This window comes from Lissotriton helveticus, chromosome 3_1 (assembly GCF_964261635.1).
Source record: "Lissotriton helveticus chromosome 3_1, aLisHel1.1, whole genome shotgun sequence".
Taxonomy (NCBI): Eukaryota; Metazoa; Chordata; class Amphibia; order Caudata; family Salamandridae; genus Lissotriton; species Lissotriton helveticus.
Genome location: NC_136061.1, coordinates 312,263,273 through 312,282,004, shown reverse-complemented (window position 1 = coordinate 312,282,004; position 18,732 = coordinate 312,263,273). Strand labels below are relative to the sequence as shown.

The 18,732-nt window shown below is 42.6% G+C and overlaps 1 protein-coding gene across 5 annotated transcripts in view; it reads left to right on the top strand.

Annotated features, from left to right (window-relative positions):
- Positions 1-18,732, top strand: part of RPH3AL (rabphilin 3A like (without C2 domains)) — a 959,424-nt gene that overhangs the window by 502,442 nt on the left and 438,250 nt on the right. The window lies entirely within an intron of this gene.

Here is an 18,732-nt window from a genome sequence, read left to right as displayed (position 1 = left end):
CAGCCATCGGGATTACAATGTCGGTTTCCGACAGCCTTTCCATGCTGGCCTTTCGAACACATAAAGGCTGTCGGACAGCAACTTTGGGGGCCCCCGGCAGGGCCTACTTGCCACCGCGGCCTTTGGTTGGTGGCCAACCATGGGGTGCCTGCCATAGCGTGCAGGGGTTTACACACACCCCTATTTCTCTATCGGAGCCTTTATTACGGTTGTTTTACAGCCGTGACACAAGCTCCCATAGAGAAAAGTGAGTATGCGACCAAACAGTATTCGGTCGCATTGTAATCAGGCGGTCAGAACCGCCGACCTGAGGTTGGTCGGTCCCGAAACCGAGACGGTGTCAGTAGGAGCCAACTCCGACCGACATTGTAATCGGCCCCATTACGTGTTTTTTTCCTATTTGTTAATCTGTACGCAGACTGAATCACACCTGTTACTGTCTAATATGGTTTATCTCTGCCCGAACACGAGCATCCTGCTGCCTACATAAAACCTTTTGTTATGTTTTGATAAGACTGTCTTGTAAGAGATCTATCCGTATTCCCCATATGTTCTGCCAGTGGACATATTTTCAAACCACGGAGTCAAGTGAGAGCCCTAGCACTAAAATAATGGTTTGTAGGAGTAGGTGTGAGGAGAATTGTAAAGCATAAGTACAGAACAGCTTCATCCCTCTACATAGTCTCTTTTCTTAACTAAAACGATTATCACTAAACTGTATCAAGCCATTAACTGGAAGTAAAATAGACACGGAGTGCTGAAAAAACCTATCTCACCTGAGCATAAAAGTAGCAGAACCAAATAAAGCACCTGGACCAGGTAGTACCAATAAAATACTATATAAGCTGCAGATTCAGTATAGAAAGTTCAACCAGGGCTAGGTTTTGCTCCTGATCAAATTGATTGGCAACTCATAGCACCTGTTAGGGTGCACAACTAAGACCCATTCCAGGGTATTTGAGAAATTGATTTAGACAACTCATAGCATCTATGAGGCTGCACAATTAGAAGACCTATCCCCGGGTATTGGAGTCGCTGGGGTTGGAAAAGGGTCTACAGTCCCTCTAGTTTTCCTTTTAGAATGACACAGAACATGCAGGCATCTCTTTACAGAGAAAGCCTGTCAAAAACTATTTTGGCCCTCTAGAGTAAGGCTTGAGTATGTGCATCAAACACCTTCTAGCTGCTAAACTGCTTCCTAAACAGCAGTATTTGCCCTAAGAAAGAAGGGTATGCCCCAACGTGGTTCCCGTACACACTGTGCCATAGGACTTAAGCTTCGCCTCCCTGATGAGGTGTAGCTGGGCTGAAATTGGTCTGTGGTTGCTTCTGTTCCTGTCTGGATGGGACAAAGTCTGTTGGTTTGGGCTCAAATGTTCCTATGGGAGCAGGACAAAGACCGATTGGCAAATGGTCTAGAGAATCCGAGTTGGTGAACAGCGAACTGGAATGAAGCCCAAGCAGTCATCAGTGTGATGCTATTGATAGGGCACCCTATAGATCATTCTACAGCTGGCTCCCTTGAGAATGGAGGCAGGTTCAAATGAATAAGAAATGAATTAGTACTAAATTGAAAGTAATTAAAATGAAACCATGGAACCAATGAAACCAATGTAGGGTAAAATATGAATTTGTAGCGTTATAATTGGTGTTGAAGAAGCTCATTGTTCGTCACTCGACAGTCACTTCAGTTTTTCTTCACACAAAAGCTTCTATAAATGCCTGCTGTGCACCATTCAGTGCTATCTGTTACTCAGGATTGGATTATTAGCACCTCCTTCTGTGACGAAAATCTGAAAAGTTGGCATTCAATAAATGAATCCATTCATGCAAGCCTCAATCTAAGCTGTCATTTCATTCGTATATGAAAATTCCAATTCTAGTCAACATAAAATGCCATTCAGTTTCCAAGGAGTGTAATAAATAAAGCTCATCGGATAGAAGAGTACTTAACATAAATCATTAATTTCTTGCTCAGAACACAATTGCCATTGGCTTGTAGTCAGTGGGCATCTTCGTATAATCTTCTAAATGTTGCAGAGATAGTGTAAGGGCACCTCTGCTGCCATATAGGTAGTATTAAATGGCTCAACAGATAATCTGGTAAAGTTGGGAGCAGCTTCTGCATCAGCTGTGAGCACTGGTTTGTGTCTTTTCTGCCGAATGAGTGAGTCGTGTTAGATTGGATGTTTTTACCTGATACTCGTCTCCCATTATTTATAGAGCCCCATTGGTCTTATTGGTAACACCTTCTCTGTCTAATATTTATACAGAGTCTCGGTACACTTGGCTCCAAGTTTAGGGAGGGTGTTTCTGCATAAATGTTGATGTGGATTCTGCAAATTGTCAGTTGACTCAAGAGGTGATGCTTCATTGCACGGTATCATTCAGGACTTGATGTAGTGTGATTGGCTCTGCCTAAACTATGCCAAGATAGATTTTTAATTGTGCCAGTCCCCCTACCCTCCACATACATACCTGATTAATTTGCAGTGCTACGATAATTATTAATGACAACAATAACTCTTCAACTTGTCATTTGGACAATCTTTTCTATGATATTTTTGGCCTTGGCAGCTAGCGTAAAAATTAATTTGGGAGTTTGAAATGTTTAATACATTTCAGAGGACATTAGTCTTCTGACTGATTAGTATGTAGCTGGAACTAGGGATTTGGATATGGATATTTTGTGACTGCACACAATTATTACTATAATCATTAAATTAACCATTTTTATAAATTGTATTTCTTTGATTATTTTGTTGTTTTGATCAAACTGATTTGAAACCAGCTATTTGAAGAAGAAAAGAATGGTAATAACATCATTCATCATCTCTACGGTTAAAACATGGGGGGGAGGGGTAATTTTAATTTTCGCTGTATGAATGACGGCTGTGAGGGTAACACAGGAGTAAGTGCTTTTTCTTATTAGTCTAGATTGTTTTATCATAGGAAACCTTTTCTTTTGATTACAGATACCTTCTTAATGTCCCCAAATGTAAGCAATCCCATGGCCAGAGGTTTATTGATCTAGGGATGACTTCCCAGAGAGTATGAAAGCACTTGAAGATTCTACTGTTTTAACAGGCTGTACTCCTGTCCACCAGTTGTTTTTGTTTAGCATCATAGTGATCTGTTTCGACTGAGATGCACATAAAGACCGGTTGAATAATCAGCACTTAATAACAATACAGTGTATCCCTGGGCATCTAAAGTCCCATCCTAACCTGATGTTTTTGAGTGTATGCTTTCAGAACATTTTTAGCTTGCTGCCTCTTTGAAGTGAGGGTGATTATTAATTAAATTAGAGCACAGAATATTATGAAATAACACATCCTCATTTGTTAGGTCTGGCTTGGCACCTCAGGATAGCTATGACCTAATGTGATCAGTTCTTTAGTTTATATTTAGAGTGGACTTTGCCCCCAAAGGAGCTTCACCTTCTCACCTTGTGCTTTTGGCTGTTTGGTGTATCATTCGACTTCATACGGGGTGCTTGAATTGCAGTGCATTTGCAGTGCACTATTTGCCTATGAGAAGTCGTCAAGCAAGGTGCATGTGAAGGGCAAACAGGAGTGATTGTATGTCCTGAGTTACTATGCCAGTAAAGTAGTGATTTTTTTTTTAGTTTTTTAGGTGAGATTTTTGACAACACATCTCTAATATACTTGTATTGGGCTTTGGTTCTTCCTCTTAGGAGTTAAGCTGCTTATAGTGCATTCTTTCACAGTGGAGGACGTGCCTAGGCTGTGCCTTGGGGTAGACTGGGCCAAGGGCAGGCCCGTCTACATCCATCAGAGCACCACCCCGCTTTTCATTTTCAATAGTATGAGTAAGATTGCAGTCCCATACAAAATGACAGAACGCTTGAAGGTTTTCAGAAGGCTCAATAGGGGTAATATCAAAGAAAATCAATCTTGCTGAGTGCCGTTTGTCTGTTGATTGTTCCATTTTGCCTAGCCATTGTACATTGCCATCTTGTACTACAACAGGATGTGTTGGCTGCTGTTGTTTGCCTGTCCGTGCCAGCTAAACCAGCAGTCAAGCAGAAAAAAAGTGCGCAAGCCTTATAGAACTGCTGGTGAGAGTACTTACACTTCTATTGTGTTGTTCCCCACTTCCCCACTGCATAACATCATTTCTGAGTTTGTTGTGCAACGTTGTGCAAAACGCGGCTCTGTTCTAAAGGAACCTCTTCAGCCTTTTCTTGAATGCATGGAGAGAATGGAACCTTGCTGCATGCTGCTTTGGGCACTATGGCTAATACACACTATGCCTCCCGCGTCCTCAGCCGGCTCACCTTCTGTTAATTCCTTACTAGTCTTGCTGATTGCAGCCACTTCAGTTCCTTTGCTGTAATCGCATATCGTCCGAGCCAGGCACAACGCAGTGGACCGTCATGATGTCCCTTTATCGAGCCAGCCAGTCTCCCATGAGCCCCGTTCCTCATTCTTGGACTGCAGCTGAAACATCATCCACAAGGCTCCCATGGATTATGGATGCTGTTGTCATGGGCTGAAAGCCATTAGCCGTGTTTGAGCTTGCCTCCGCTGCCTGCTCTTATGATTTGCTACTTGCAAACGTTTCTAAAACAAGCTCAGTCCATAGGTAAGGTATTTTACAGCTCAAAAACAAGGTTGCCCTTTGGTTGGCCAAACGCTTGCATTTTAATGTTGTTAGTTCACTTCTGACCAGATTATCATGGTCAGGTGAGTGGCGCTTGGATTAGCTCCTCAGCAAAATGTTTTACGGGAGACTATCTAGTTGTGAATTTTAAGCCTCGCCTGTTTGTCAGCACCTCTTTGGCCTTGGTGTCTGGGATATCACCGCACAATAGATTTCATGTCCTCGAGCACCTTGAGCATGTGAACTGACGGGGACTCATTTATCACCGGCCATGAATCGGTCAGCTCGCTCTCCATTGCTGAGTTTGGATCCAGAGCTGCTAGTAGCCCGTCGGTAGGTGGCTAGTTGTAACATAGCTGGTATTAGCTTCTGTGTTAATTTAGCAGATTGGTGCTCATTTGTTATTACTTTTGTTTTATAGTGTATCACTTCGAGAAACTTGGGCTATCACTTTTTACATTTTGATGATTTTCCTTGCTTTTCCAAACCCACTATTGCCTCTGGGTCGGTGTCTCTCAACTTGACTTAAGCTGTCTTTAAGTCATCTAATCACTCAGAGTGACAGATTGACACTGGTCATAGGGGGATACAAACGTTCTTTGTATCACTGAACAATCTAGAATTTTGCATTGTTCATTTTTGTGATTTGTTTTTCTTACTAGGGAAATCTTAATTTCGCCGATTTATTTTATTTCATTGATTCCATTAGTGAGAAAGCACAGTTCTCTCACAATGTATTTCACTTGTTTATTTGAGGTGAATTTATTGCCTAATTGTTTATGAATACTTTTTCCATTAATAACTGTAGCGCTCGATTTGCCATAGACAATGCGCATATGCAGCATGATCTCTGGGGCGCCCTGCTCTACAGCTGTAAAATTAAGCAGGATATTATTAACATTTTGGAAACTGCTGTCCAACCTTTTTGGGCATGTGTGCAATTCTTAGTGGAGAGGAGGAAATCAATAAAAATTATGGGGACCATAATCTCTTAGCTGCTTTTGTGCTGCCGGTCACTTTTTGTTGCCACACTTCTTTTTTTTTTTATTTCAAAAGCTTTTATTGGCATCAGCAAGAATAAAGAACCATACAAAAATATATATATAGGTGGAGTATACATTGGTGGTTTTTTCTATCTACAGTCCATTTGTGGATGCGCGCTCTTTTCGTTCGTTTTCCCCCAAGTAAGAGGAGGGAGAAAAAGGAGAAAGAGGGAGAGAGAGAGGGAGGGGGGGGGGTCGTTGTCCTTTACTGGGTTTTCCTCAGGTGCTCGTCGAGTGGGCCCCACATGTGTACTTTGGCGTTGTGTTCTTTCGAGAAATTGCCTGTGATGTTGTCTGCTCCTCTCAGGAAGGTGACCCAATTAATCCATGTTTTAAAGTTTGCTTTGGCTGTGTTCTTCCAGTTAGTGAGGATTATTTTAAGGGCTGCTGTGAGGAGTAAGTCTAGTAGTTCTCTCTCTTCTCTACTTCTTAGGTTCGCGGTCAGGTGTTCTGTCGCCAGGCTTACGAAGCTGATTGTTAGGTCAGCTTTGAGCATGTCGTTTATGAAGGCGTTGATCTGTGTCCAGAACCTCTTGACTTTCGCACAGTTGAAGATGAGGTGTTCGAGGGTGCCTTCTTCTTTCTGGCAGTTCCAGCATTTGCCCGACTCTGCGATGCCGACCTTGTGGAGCTTGGACGGTGTCCAGTAGGCCCTGTGGAGGAGCCAAAACTTAGTTTGCGCTAGTTGTGGGGTGACTTTGTTTGTTGTCGCTGAGCTCCACATTTTTGCCCGTTCTTTTTCATTTAGTTGCCTGCCCAGGAGCGTTTCCCATGTGTTGGTTGTTTTCTTGTTCTGCGCCAGTGTGGAGGGGCTCAGGAGCTTGTAGATCTTTGCAGTTTGGTGGCCTGCTGAGTTGAGGATTTGCATGTATTTGATGATGCTTGGTTCCTCTTTATGTAAGTTCGCTTTCGTTATAGCGGTCTTGATCTTGAGGAAGTTGTAGAGCTCTTGGTTCGGGAGGTCGTGTAGCTGCTGTAGGTTTTGGAACGTCAGCGGTCCTCGCTTGGTTTCCATCTGTTTGGGGAGGCTAATTCCTTTCTCGATCCATATGTCGTTGTGCATTGTCGCGCCGTGATAGGTTACTTTTGTATTGAACCAGATAGATTCCCATGCTGTACCTTTCAACTTCTGCGTCATGCGTCCGTCTATCTTCATCAGCGCTTCCCTCGTGTGTTTCAGTATAGGGTTGGTCCTTTCGGGGTGTCTGTTTGCTGTTAGAAGGGCTACTGGCTTGAGCCCTCCCAGGATGTCTTTCTCTACCTCTAGCCAGACTGGTTTGTATGTTTGTGTATCGTCTATCCAGGCAGTACCCTGTTTCGCCAGGCAGGCCGTTTGGTATGTTTTGAAGTTCGCCAGATTGAGGCCTCCAAGGTCCTTTGTCCGTCTTAGTTTATGCAGGCTTATCCTAGGTTTTTTGTTTTTCCATAGGAAGACGTTGATGAGTTGGTCTAGTTTCTTGTGGAAAGCTTCTGTCATTGGGAGTGGTAGCATTGTTAGCGTGTAATTTATCGCTGGCGTTATCATCATTTTGATGGTTTCTATTCTTCCCCACCAGCTTATGTATTTTGGCGACCATAGTTCTAGCCTTTCTTTTATTTTTTTCAGTGTGAGGTCCTTGTTGTGCGTGAGCGTTGATGTGAGGTCCCTTCCAAAGTGCAGTCCTAAGTATTTTAGTGGTTTCGTCTGCCATGCCAGTCCGGAATCTCCTAGGACCTCTCTTGTGGTGTGGACATTCATTGGCTTGCACTCCGATTTATCTTTGTTGAGTTTGTAGCCTGAGGCTTCCGCGTACTCTCCTATTGTGACCATGAGCGCTTTTATTGACGGGGATGGGTTTGCTGTTGTGATTAGGATGTCATCTGCATACGCCGCTAGTTTGACTGTCTTCTCTTTGATCTTGACGCCTGTTATACCTGTGTTGTCTCTTATTCTGGCTAGAAGGGGTTCTAGAGCCAGCAGGAAGAGGCCGGGGGAGAGGGGGCATCCTTGTCTGGTGCCTCTTCCCAGCGTGAGCGTTTCGGATGCACTTCCGTTCACCACTATTTTTGCTTTTGGTTTGTTGTAGAGGGCCATAACCATTGCTATGTATTTTTCCCCCAGTCCGAATCTCCCCATGCAGTTCCTTAGGAAGGGCCACGAGACTCTGTCAAAGGCTTTTTCCGCGTCCAGCGCTATCATAACTGCTTGTTCATTGCTCCGTGTTGTGTGATTGATCAGATGGCACAGTAGCCTCAAGCACAATGACAATGGCGAAGTAGGGAAGGACATCATATGGGACGCCCTCAAAGCAACACTAAGGGGGAAACTAATCAACATCAAATCCAGGATGAACAGAGGCAGAAACAAGAAAATCTCCGAAATAGAGGAGGAGATAATAGCACTGGAGAGAGGTCACTGCGCAAACATAACAGACAAGAACACACTCACCCTGCTCACGAAAAAGAAATACGAACTGAACAAGATTTTAAGCGAGAGAGCAGCGTCCTGGTTAACAAAATTCAAATCAGTCAACCTGTGCGCAGCAAAAAAAGCAGGGAAACAGCTGGCATCCTACCTAAAGGCAAAACAAAGGCAGCACACGATCGCAGCGATAACAGACCGAACGAACAAGTCCCAAACAACGAACAAAGGAAAACTAGAAGTCTTCAGACAATTCTACCAAGAACTATACGCCGAGGATAAGAACCTGAGCAAAGACGCAGGACTAACTCTGCTCAATGACACCAATCTGCCAGAACTCAAAGAGGAGGAGAGGGAGCCGCTCGAAGCCGATATAACAGAAAAAGAGATTGAAACAGCAATAAGCCAGCTAAAACAGAACAAAGCGCCAGGACCAGATGGATACTCCACAACGTTCTACAAAACTTTCGGCCAACACACAAAAACGCTACTGGCACAAACGTACTCGACATGCATCCAGAACGGTAGGATGACGGAGTCCATGAGCGAGGCCAACATCACCATAATCCCCAAGGAGGGGAAAGACCCACAATATCCCCAAAACTACAGACCAATCTCGCTAATAAATGTTGACTGCAAAGTCTACGCAAAGATCCTGGCCAACAGACTAAACAGAGTTCTCCCAGACATCATCCACACCTCACAAGTGGGATACATCAAAAACAGGCTATCGCAGGACAACACAAGGCTATTGTTGCCACACTTCTAATGGTACACTTCCACATGTAGCAAAAAACAAGATCTTTGCTTTGTATGGAAACTCTCTGATGTAATTTTGTGAGGCAGCATTTAGATTGTTGTTATACGTGACTCTCCATGGATGCTAGTCATGAAAACATCGCTAAGAGTTTTACAGAGTTGAATTGTTCTTGGATTAAGAGCTCTCGTACTAGATGAGTGTGTTGTTTGACTAATGGTACTGGTTTTACTTTTTTTGCTCTTTCTCAAACAGGTAACTTTGTGCTGCTCTCTCCAAAAAGAACTTGTGCAGGGGAGTGCACCAATTATGTGTTCTTACACCCTCGCTATTTATTCCCTATATCAACAATCTTAGTTCTGTTTCACTTGGTTGTGGGCAGGACATAGCTTCCCATTAGGGAACTTTTGTTCTGAGTCTGTCAGAATCAGAATACGACTCTGTGACGAGGAGCCTCACAATCACTATTGCATTTTGTCTTTTTTGTACATTTTACCGTTGGTTTTAAAAAAGGATTTGTAATACTAGTTTTGAAAAATATAATTTTAGAACATGTAAACAGTACACGAAAAATCTGTTCTCCCACTTGCTAAGGCGAGCCATGTCTTAACAGGGTTTTTGAAACCTACGGGCCTGTTCCGGCAAGAGAGCTTGAGCTGGCAAAGAACTGTTCATTTGGAAAGTGAATGAGCAAAAGAGATGCCTAAAAATCTTGAATTAATCTTGTCAAATTTACTGTTTGTTCAAAGACAGAGGTCAGTTGTCAGCTGATGTCTTCTTACAAATTGATGCTTATTTTATCCTGGAAATTGATGTTTACTTTTCCTTCTCTGGCTGCAAAGTTTGAGGATTTTGTAAAGCAAACTCTCCGACTATGGTGCTGGGTTACAAGAAGTGTGAATTAAAAGGCTGTGAGATGTTAGTTTTTTCTAATACACTACATTAAAATAGCTTGTAAATGAATTATGGAAATATTTCTAAATTAATCATCTTTTAGGAAAACACTTTTTTGGGGTATTCTGAAGTGTGATGGAAAGAAAGATTAATAGGATCCAAATAAATAAGAATACTTTACCTGGTGATGTGCAAATGATAAATATTTGCTGAAACCCAATTTCCACACATTGGGCCATATGTACATATTTTAGGCATTGAGATTTCTTAATGTATGAAACCAATTGAGTTCCATTTAGCGATTCCTAACGGGAGGCAATCTACCTACCTCATGAATATTAATTAGGTAGGTAGCAGTTTGCGACCCATTAAGAATTGCGGCCACCACAGCAGACCACCATGTCTGTGATTGCTTTTTAAAAAGTAAACTTTGTTTTTTAAATGCAGCCAGTTTTCCTTAAAGAAAACAGGATGCAATTAAAAAGAAAAAAAATTCAACTCTGAAGTTCCACTTTTAAGAGCAGGCAGTGGTCCTGCCTGCTCTTAAAAAATGTTTGTTTCAACATTCACAAAGGGAAAAGGATCCCGTTTGGACCCCTTCCCTTTCGCTAATGATTACAACCACCCTTGAGGTGTCGGTAAAAAGTAAATGTTTTGCAACCGTTATTTCGTTACAGCACATTCATACATATCATTGCGATTCGGTAGTAAGACGGGATGCCCTAAACATGAATCTTCAATACCAAATCGCAAAACGCAAATTGCAATTCGCTACCATGGTACCAAATCGTAATTTGTGCTCTGTACATATGGAAAATAATTTTTGTGGTCGGTCCAACTGCAAAAATTCTTTTGTACATATGGCCCATTATCTTTTGCACAGTATATAGTTTTATAAGTAATGATTTTTTCCAGTTGGAATGTTTGTACTTTCTATAAATGGCAGTGCTCTACCGCATCATACTTGGGTAATATATTTATTAAAAGTGAGAGTTTTTAAACACAAAACCAAGCACAATCTTGCTCCCACCATGATGACAATGTTATTAATGATCTTAGAGGCCAGTCAGGGGTCATGTGTACACTATGTAGGCTAGATTTGTATTATTCATGGAGCAAAACTTTAATCTATCAAATAAAATAAGGGTTTTTTGTACAACAGGCATACTGAGTTCACATATTTGAAGGCACTCTCATATGAGAGAATGAAAAAAAAATCATAGTGAAATAAAATATTTGTCTAGGATCACACAATTTGAGACCAGTTCATGGTTCAAGTGTATTAAAGTTAGGTTGAGTAGAACATTGAAGTCATGGTAAATGGTTTGTTTTTGCGAGCCTTGGTAGAGTTTTTACAATGTTATGTAATCTTATGTTAAAAGGTTTTTAAAGCTCTCGAATACCCATGGGTGTTTTCGAGCTGACAATGATTGTCTGAGTCTGATGGTCGTCTTTTTTTGGGATCATTTAAAAAATTTGCCAATTGCTTTCTCAACTCAACGATGTTTCAAATTATGTCTATATATATGTTTTATAAACAGATAGTTATTAATTCATTCATCCTTCATCTGATGGATGCACTATAAACATAAAACATACGCTTTTCATTTTATTTTTTGAACATAGTAAGATTATTGAAAACATTTTAGTCAGAGTTTAATGCAAGCCAGACCTATCAGCTTAGCCAATGCTTGTTGTTCATGCTGTGAATTTACATTATAATCATTTTAGTCTAAATGCAAAATAATTACATTTAAAAAAATACTCTTAATAAAATGATATATTAAACAAAAAGATGTGTATGAAAGCATGTTTGCCGGAGAAATCAATCCTTCTGTTTGTAGAGATGATTGGTGTTGTCCACATGCAGCTAAAGATGAAACGACCTTCAGGGACATGCTGCCGAACTCTGATTTCTCTGATTGATTTTATTTTATCTGAGTGCTGGAGCTATACCGCCCATTGGTTATTGCTTATATTGCTCCAAGATTGCTGTGCCAGCTGCCTGCCAAATATACTAGTACAGTGTTGATTGCTTGCCCTCTAGACATGTACAGGTCAAAGAGTGAAGGCAGCTGGGAAACTGTCATCGAACTGTGCATCCCTATCCTCCACCCACTTCCTTGGGGATGCTGATTTGACTCTGACCTTGAATGATTAAATATTGCATTGAAATTGCACTAGCCCCTGACAAGACACCAAAGCGCTACTCACAGGCCCAATGTTAGTGGTGAGTCCATTGGCTATTGTGAATAGTCTTGCATGCTAAGGATGCAATGCATGCATTTACTCCAGTTTCTTTGTGGTAATTAGTGACTTGGGTGTTATCAGTAGAGAGGGTTTTTTGAGAAGCAGATGCTTGCTGGAATAGATATTATAATGGTTTCCAAAAGGAGCTTAAGACAGACAGGCGCGAAATTTAGATTAGTTTATAAACAGAAGAAGCATGCAGAAGGTAGAAGGGAAGCATTCGAAATAAATAAGGGAGGGGAAAAGTAAGTAAAAGTGTCATGGAGATTTTTTTGCTTGCTGTCTGTGGATGTAAACCTTTTTAAAGAAACAATATTAAATCTGTTCTAAAGGAATCTGGCTTTTAACAATTGTTCTAGAGGCATTTGAGAGGTTGCGCAGATACTTCCCGCGCTGCAAAAAGGAAGCCCGGTGCTTATTAAGACCCCTTTACAAGTGACTGTCAATTAGTGCCACATTTAAGCACATCCCATTACTTCTAATTACAGTTTGACCACACCACCATCACCCCATCGGATGCAATGCAAGCAGTTCTTTCAAACCCAGAGAGACCCTATTTTATACCTACAACAGCAGTGTATTCAAAAGTATTGCTACCGTTTAAGGCAAATCATGTGTACCATACATAAACTACACATATAATATACAACATGTAATGCAAATACCCACCAACTTAAAATATATTAAGGCAATTGATAAACACATTGCAACAACCATCATTAGTAATTTCTGTGCATGTTTATATGACCGTTCAATACTTGATTCGAAGGGTGAGGTCCACTACGTTCACTAACACTGGACCCACAGGAACAGACGCCATGTACTGCAGAATGGATATGTCTGAGCTCACCTTGATCCTCCAGCATCCACCTTCCCTCATTGTATGGAGTATTGAACCGCTTCTAATAGTTTTCATTAATGCATGAGGTGATCAAGTAGCCAGAATATTTTCTTTCCTTTAGTTCATCCTGATAGCGCATGGGCATTTCACAACATCATTCTGGAATGCGTAAAGTAGTACTCTTGTAGCCCTCTTTTACAGACTCTTAAATGCCATAGTGAATTGCACCAAAACCAGTGGTGGCTGGTAGGGTACGGTGGTGGGTGGTGGGATGAAGGTGGGGGGTATTTAGGATATACATAAAAGATAAAACTTACCTGTTGGTTGCCGTCGCCAGCCGCCGCCGGAACAGAAGGCACCCAGGCTTCCAGACTCTCCTGACCAATTACGATCTGCTGACTGCAGCGTTGTGATTGGTTTGAGCGCAGTGCTTCGGTGCTTAGAGAGGGAGTTGAAGCCTGGGCATGCTCTCCACGCAGGCTGGAATGCGCATGATTGTTTGGACAAATTGAGCCTGCCGGCCAAACAGTCATGTGCACTTTAGGTGACGCATCAGCCACTCACAAGCACAGATTTGTTTACAATTCTGTGTTGCACAGCAAGTCAAAACTCCCTTCACTTAAGACTGCCTAGTATTTGATGGAAAGTATTTTGACTTTGTGGAAACTTTTGAGTTGCTCTGAACAGCAAATGTAAACCATGTCACCAATCCTATATCAAAATCTATTTAAAATCCATAAGTCAGAATATCCCAATTGATGGGCAAGATTTTGTTCTCAATAAGGTTGAGTTTAAAATCCCCTAGGGCCCCAATTTGTCAACAACTATTTAAATTTCTGCATATTTTTTCTGTTCATAGTAAAACTTTATCAGTGCTTTCTGTTAACACTTTGAATATTCAGGTGCCCATTTCCACATAACTGTATATTTTAAAAGCAATTGCAAAGCCAAGAGACCTGGGTTTAATGTGCTAACACATAGAAATACAGTGGTTGCTCATTGAAGCCAAACATTGAAAGAAATGAGGCCTCCCTTGTCTTTTGTTTTCGTTTATGTGTAAAATGAGACAAGCATTAACAAGACAATCAGTTTAGCCTTTTAATTATTTATTTTAAATCAACATTTTTTTTAAATGACAAAACTTTTAAAATGAAGGAGCAGCCCACTACCTACAGCATGTGTCCCCTGACACTAAAGTGTACTCCTATTAAGGACGTGGGGCACATATGGAAAGGCAATTCACATCCCTCACCTTACACGTCAGCCAATGCCCTATACTCTGGTGAACAATAGCAAATTGTCAGTGTTAACTTCAATAGGTAAATAGATGAATATATAATTAATTATATGAATATAATTAATTATTTGGTTTAGAAACTTTTAGACTTAAGGGACAGCTAAAGCTGTTTCTTTGCCTGTCCTAAAAAACAGAACATTAGTGAATGCAAGGGCGCCTTCCTGATAGACTTTCAGTTTGGGAGCACTGGGGAGAAGCTGGTCAAAGGTAGGCTCAGGTGGGAAGAACAAGGAGCAAATTACAGCTGCAAGAGAGAAGAAGAGAAGGAAGTCTCAGAAAGAGGAGGAGGAGGAATAATATACATCACACAGTGAACTGGAAAGAACAAGAGAAATGTGGGGGCAAATGGAATTAGGAGTGAGACGGGGAAGAGGGAGTGGTGCGATGGACTCACCTCGCACCATTCCCAGAGATGATATTGGTATTTCTTTTTTCTAAATGGTGATGGTCTGGCCCCAAGTTAGAGCTGAAGTCTTGAGGCATCAGGACAGCCATCGTGAGGTATGACATCCAAATTTGTCAGAAATAAATCCAAGAAAGCAGTAAGGACAGGATTAGGCTCAAACTGAAACACTGACAAAAGCAATAAAAAGTCTGATGCACACTCAAAAATTAAAATAATTAATGTTGCAGCCATCTAGATAAACCTACCAAACCCAGACATTTTTTTTAAACTAGAACCTGGGGGAGTCCAGGGAGGTGTGGCTTGTGTGGATCCCCCAAAGTATTCTTACCCAGAATCCTCTGCAAACCTCAAATGTAGCTAAAAAGAAATTCTCATTTTTCTCACATTTCGGTGTGGGATCACTGTTCCGGCACAAATTTCCTACCACCAAGCGTTCCCCTCTATTTCCCAATAAAAGTGATACCTCACTTGTGTGGTGCCAAAAGCAAAGCCAGCCTAAACATTTATAAAATGAAAAACTAAGGGGGAACCAAAGCGTGTCCATAAGGGCATTTTTTTATTTACATTTATAGGCTGGCTCTGCTTTGGACACCCACACAAGTGAGGTATCATTTTTATCAGGGGATCGAGGGGAATGCTGGCTGATAGAAAATTTGGGCAGGTGTGGTGATCCTTTAACTTTCCTACACAGACATGGGAGGAACATGTGACTTTTTAGCAAACGTTTAGGTATGCAGTGGATTTTGGATAAAGAAAACGCTGGGTGATCCACGGAAGCCACACTGCTAGACAAGCGACAGTCCACCCACACCGCCAGCCAGGCGCCATCCACGCACACTGCCAGCCAGGTGACATCCACGTACACTGCCAGCCAAGTGCCATCCACGCACACTGCCAGCCAAGCGGCAGTCTACACCAGTGCTTAATTTGTGCCGGTGCTTTCCGGTGCTTAGCACCGGCACTTACTTCTCAGGGCCGGGTCTACAGCGTCTGCTGCACGTGACGTCACATATGATGTTGATGATTTATATTTACTTCACTCCCTCAGCGCAGAGTGTTGTTCTGGTCTCCCAAGTCCCTGTAAAGAGTCTTGCAGCTATGGGAGCCTCAGCGAAGAAGATTCTGACCGTGTTACTGCTTTGGCGGCCCTTGGTGTTTCCGGTGGTTGGGACGCTGATTAGGCAATATGGGCTGCATTTAGTTGCGCAGGTGCAGGGTCTGTGCGGCAGCCAGGCAGCATGAGCAGATTACAGATCGCCATGCCCCAACACGCCCGTACGCCACGAGTCATGAGCAGCATAGAAGTGAGCCCGCCAATGTTTAGGGGAGGCAGTAGCACCACCAGGCCTATATCAGTGAATTAAGGCAGTGCCTCGGCCCACCACGTAACCGTAAGTAAGTGCCGGTAGCCATGCCCATTGCCAAAGGAATGCTGCTTTTTTATTTGTTTAGTGTGGTGATGTGACGGTGATTTGATGATGCTGCGCGGCTGCGCCACTGCCTCTGCCTGGCCTAGTAGCGGCCGCCGACTGTACTCTCTCTTATATCACGATGAAGGGTCCGGCCGGGGTTAAGTTAAAGGTCCTGCCCGGCGCCTGAAGTTTCCTCCAGACTCCCGCTCTCCTAAATAGTTTGCTGCTTCAAAGCTATGTATCAGTTAGTGAAAGCAGTGCCTCGGCCCACCACGAAACGGTAATAATCATAACCAAGTACTGTAGCCATCCACACTTGTGTTAAAAAGTTTTCTTTTGTTTAAAGTATTCAGTTTTAAATCTGTACTTTACTAAGGGACAGGGGTGCTTGGTAATTTGGCTTCGTGCAGAAGAATGTGAAATGACTTTATTTTAGAACTAAACAAAGAAATAAACAATCCCACACCCTCAACCAACAAAGAGACAGACAACCTTTCAGACATTTTACGCATTTATCAGGCTTTATTGAAAACAAATTTACAAGAAAGTTGAATCCCAGTGTGGACTGAGGCAGTAGTGTCTTTGTGCAGACCCTTTGGGGAGGTTTCAGCGTCACCAACGTACAAGGAGTCTGCACCATGTGGGGCAGTGTCCAACGCAGCCTTACTACTACTGGTCTCCTCTGTTAAAGGTGGGCGCACCCCGACAACATAGGTTTCCCTACTGTTGAACCACAAAACATTCCTACTGGGTGCTGCTCCAGGCCCCTCTGGCGCAGACGTTCAGGACTAAACACTAGGAAGAGATTTTACTCTGGGCTGCGACGGAAACTGCAACCCAGAGCTTGTAGTGGGTATCTGGTATTACTGCAGCAGTACGATATCCTGCAGATGTAGATACACTAAGGGAAACATACAGTCTTTCCGCCAGTGCTGCACTGACTCACAAGGGTATGCTCCCACATTAAACTTCAAGACTGGCCTAAATAAAATACACCAAGAAAAGTCAGCATGGAAACAAAATGGCGCAGAGCCTAGTTTTTGAACTGCATTACATGGTGGATAGCTTGGGGGAGGCCAGGAGTCGGACATAAAGACTACCTAACACCCTCTCGGGCCTACATGAACACGTCACTACAAGCTTTGCTTTGTACAGGCTTTTGGAGGGTTCACATAGGGTGCCAGCACTGGCCTATATGGGGACATCAACACCAGTGTTTGCTGCATGCTGCACACATCCTAATACGAGGCTTCTAGCATGACTTTAGAGGTCTGGTTGACGTTCTCACTCTCAAAGCCACTAGTAAGGAGCCACCTTCCTTTAAATGGGTTGCTTGTCACCTGCAGGTCCAAAGTGATAAGGGTAGTGGAATATCAGGGTCCTGGGGGCTGTAGCAGGTGAGTGTAGTTTGGCATGAACCACTGCCCTGCCTCAGCCAAATACTTTGTTCTCTGCGTTTACCTATGCATGCCTGGGGCCTATAGACCAACGGATTGAGGTTCCTGCTTGCACTGCCTTGGAAGAATTTTAGCTCCAATTTATTATTTCAATACAACTTACTAAAGGGCCACCCTTTCCCTTATAGGCTAGTGAGTTGGGCCTTTAGCAGCAACATTAATTCGGATTGGGAGAGGTGGGTGCACGTTAAGCAGCAAGTATAGACATTAACATCAGGATACAATCTCTGACCCAGGAAGCAGCTTGGTTACCTCACAGCAGAGACTGGATGAGTGAATAGGGAACAGCCAGACCTTGAAAGTGCTCTTCTCTTGGCAGCAAGGCTCGCAGTGGAGAGTTTCATTTGCCAGGTAGTGAAGTCCTTCTGCTCTCGTTGCAGTGCACCTTTCGCCCAGTGACACTGATACCCGCTACATAGCTGCCAAGGTTTCAAATTCCTATGAGTGCCATTTTCATAATTTCAGTCAATTCAGTGTAATTATGAGTGACATTTCAACGACTATGAACAAGTAGTACTGACTGATTGACACTTTCTGGCAAGCAAAATCAAGCAATGAAGACGAGAGATTAGAAACATATAAATATCAGACATTTCACCCATGTGTGCATCAAGATAGTCCGAATCATATGTTTTGAGCTGAATCATTACCCTTTATTAAAGCATCCGCTACATTGTGTTCCTAAACAGGGCGTTCCATGTCCGTGATTGCTCAACACCTTTGAGCGATGTTTGTAATATTTAGGACAAGGTTATGGTAAATATTTACTCTATTTTGCTCTGGAGAAAAAATCTTTCTCTCGCGTGGCCTGCAACAAAACCAGAGTCCAAACTATCTATACTACTTAAGGCCTCTGACTTTTTACTCCTGAAAGCCATTACATTGAAGTGTTTTTCAAATGTGTACATTTGATATGTTAAGTAAGTCTGCACAGGTGTTCAAGCCAGAAAATAGATGTAAAGTAATCTCTCTTCAAAACACACCTGGTAGTAGCTACAACACAAAGCTGTTGCAGGAGGCTCAACAAAGAATCCCTACCACCACAAGCATCTCTGGGATAGGCTTGGGCTAGCTTGCAGTTTCACTCTTACCATTAAACACAGGCCTATATGCTGCCTGCAAAGTGCCCTTGAAGTCTTGAACCAAAGCAAGGGTCTGCTTTTCAGACACGGGAAAGTCTGAATTTTCCCTATTTCGAGGGAGGCCAGCTCACCTTGTCAGCCCATTCCTGAGATTGCCTTAAGTTAAAGTGCCAAGCCCTGGAGGTACCAAACATACTGGATTCTACGGCAGGAGTAGGATCCCCTCTATACAACTTGTCTTAATCACAGGACTAGCTTTGCTTCAG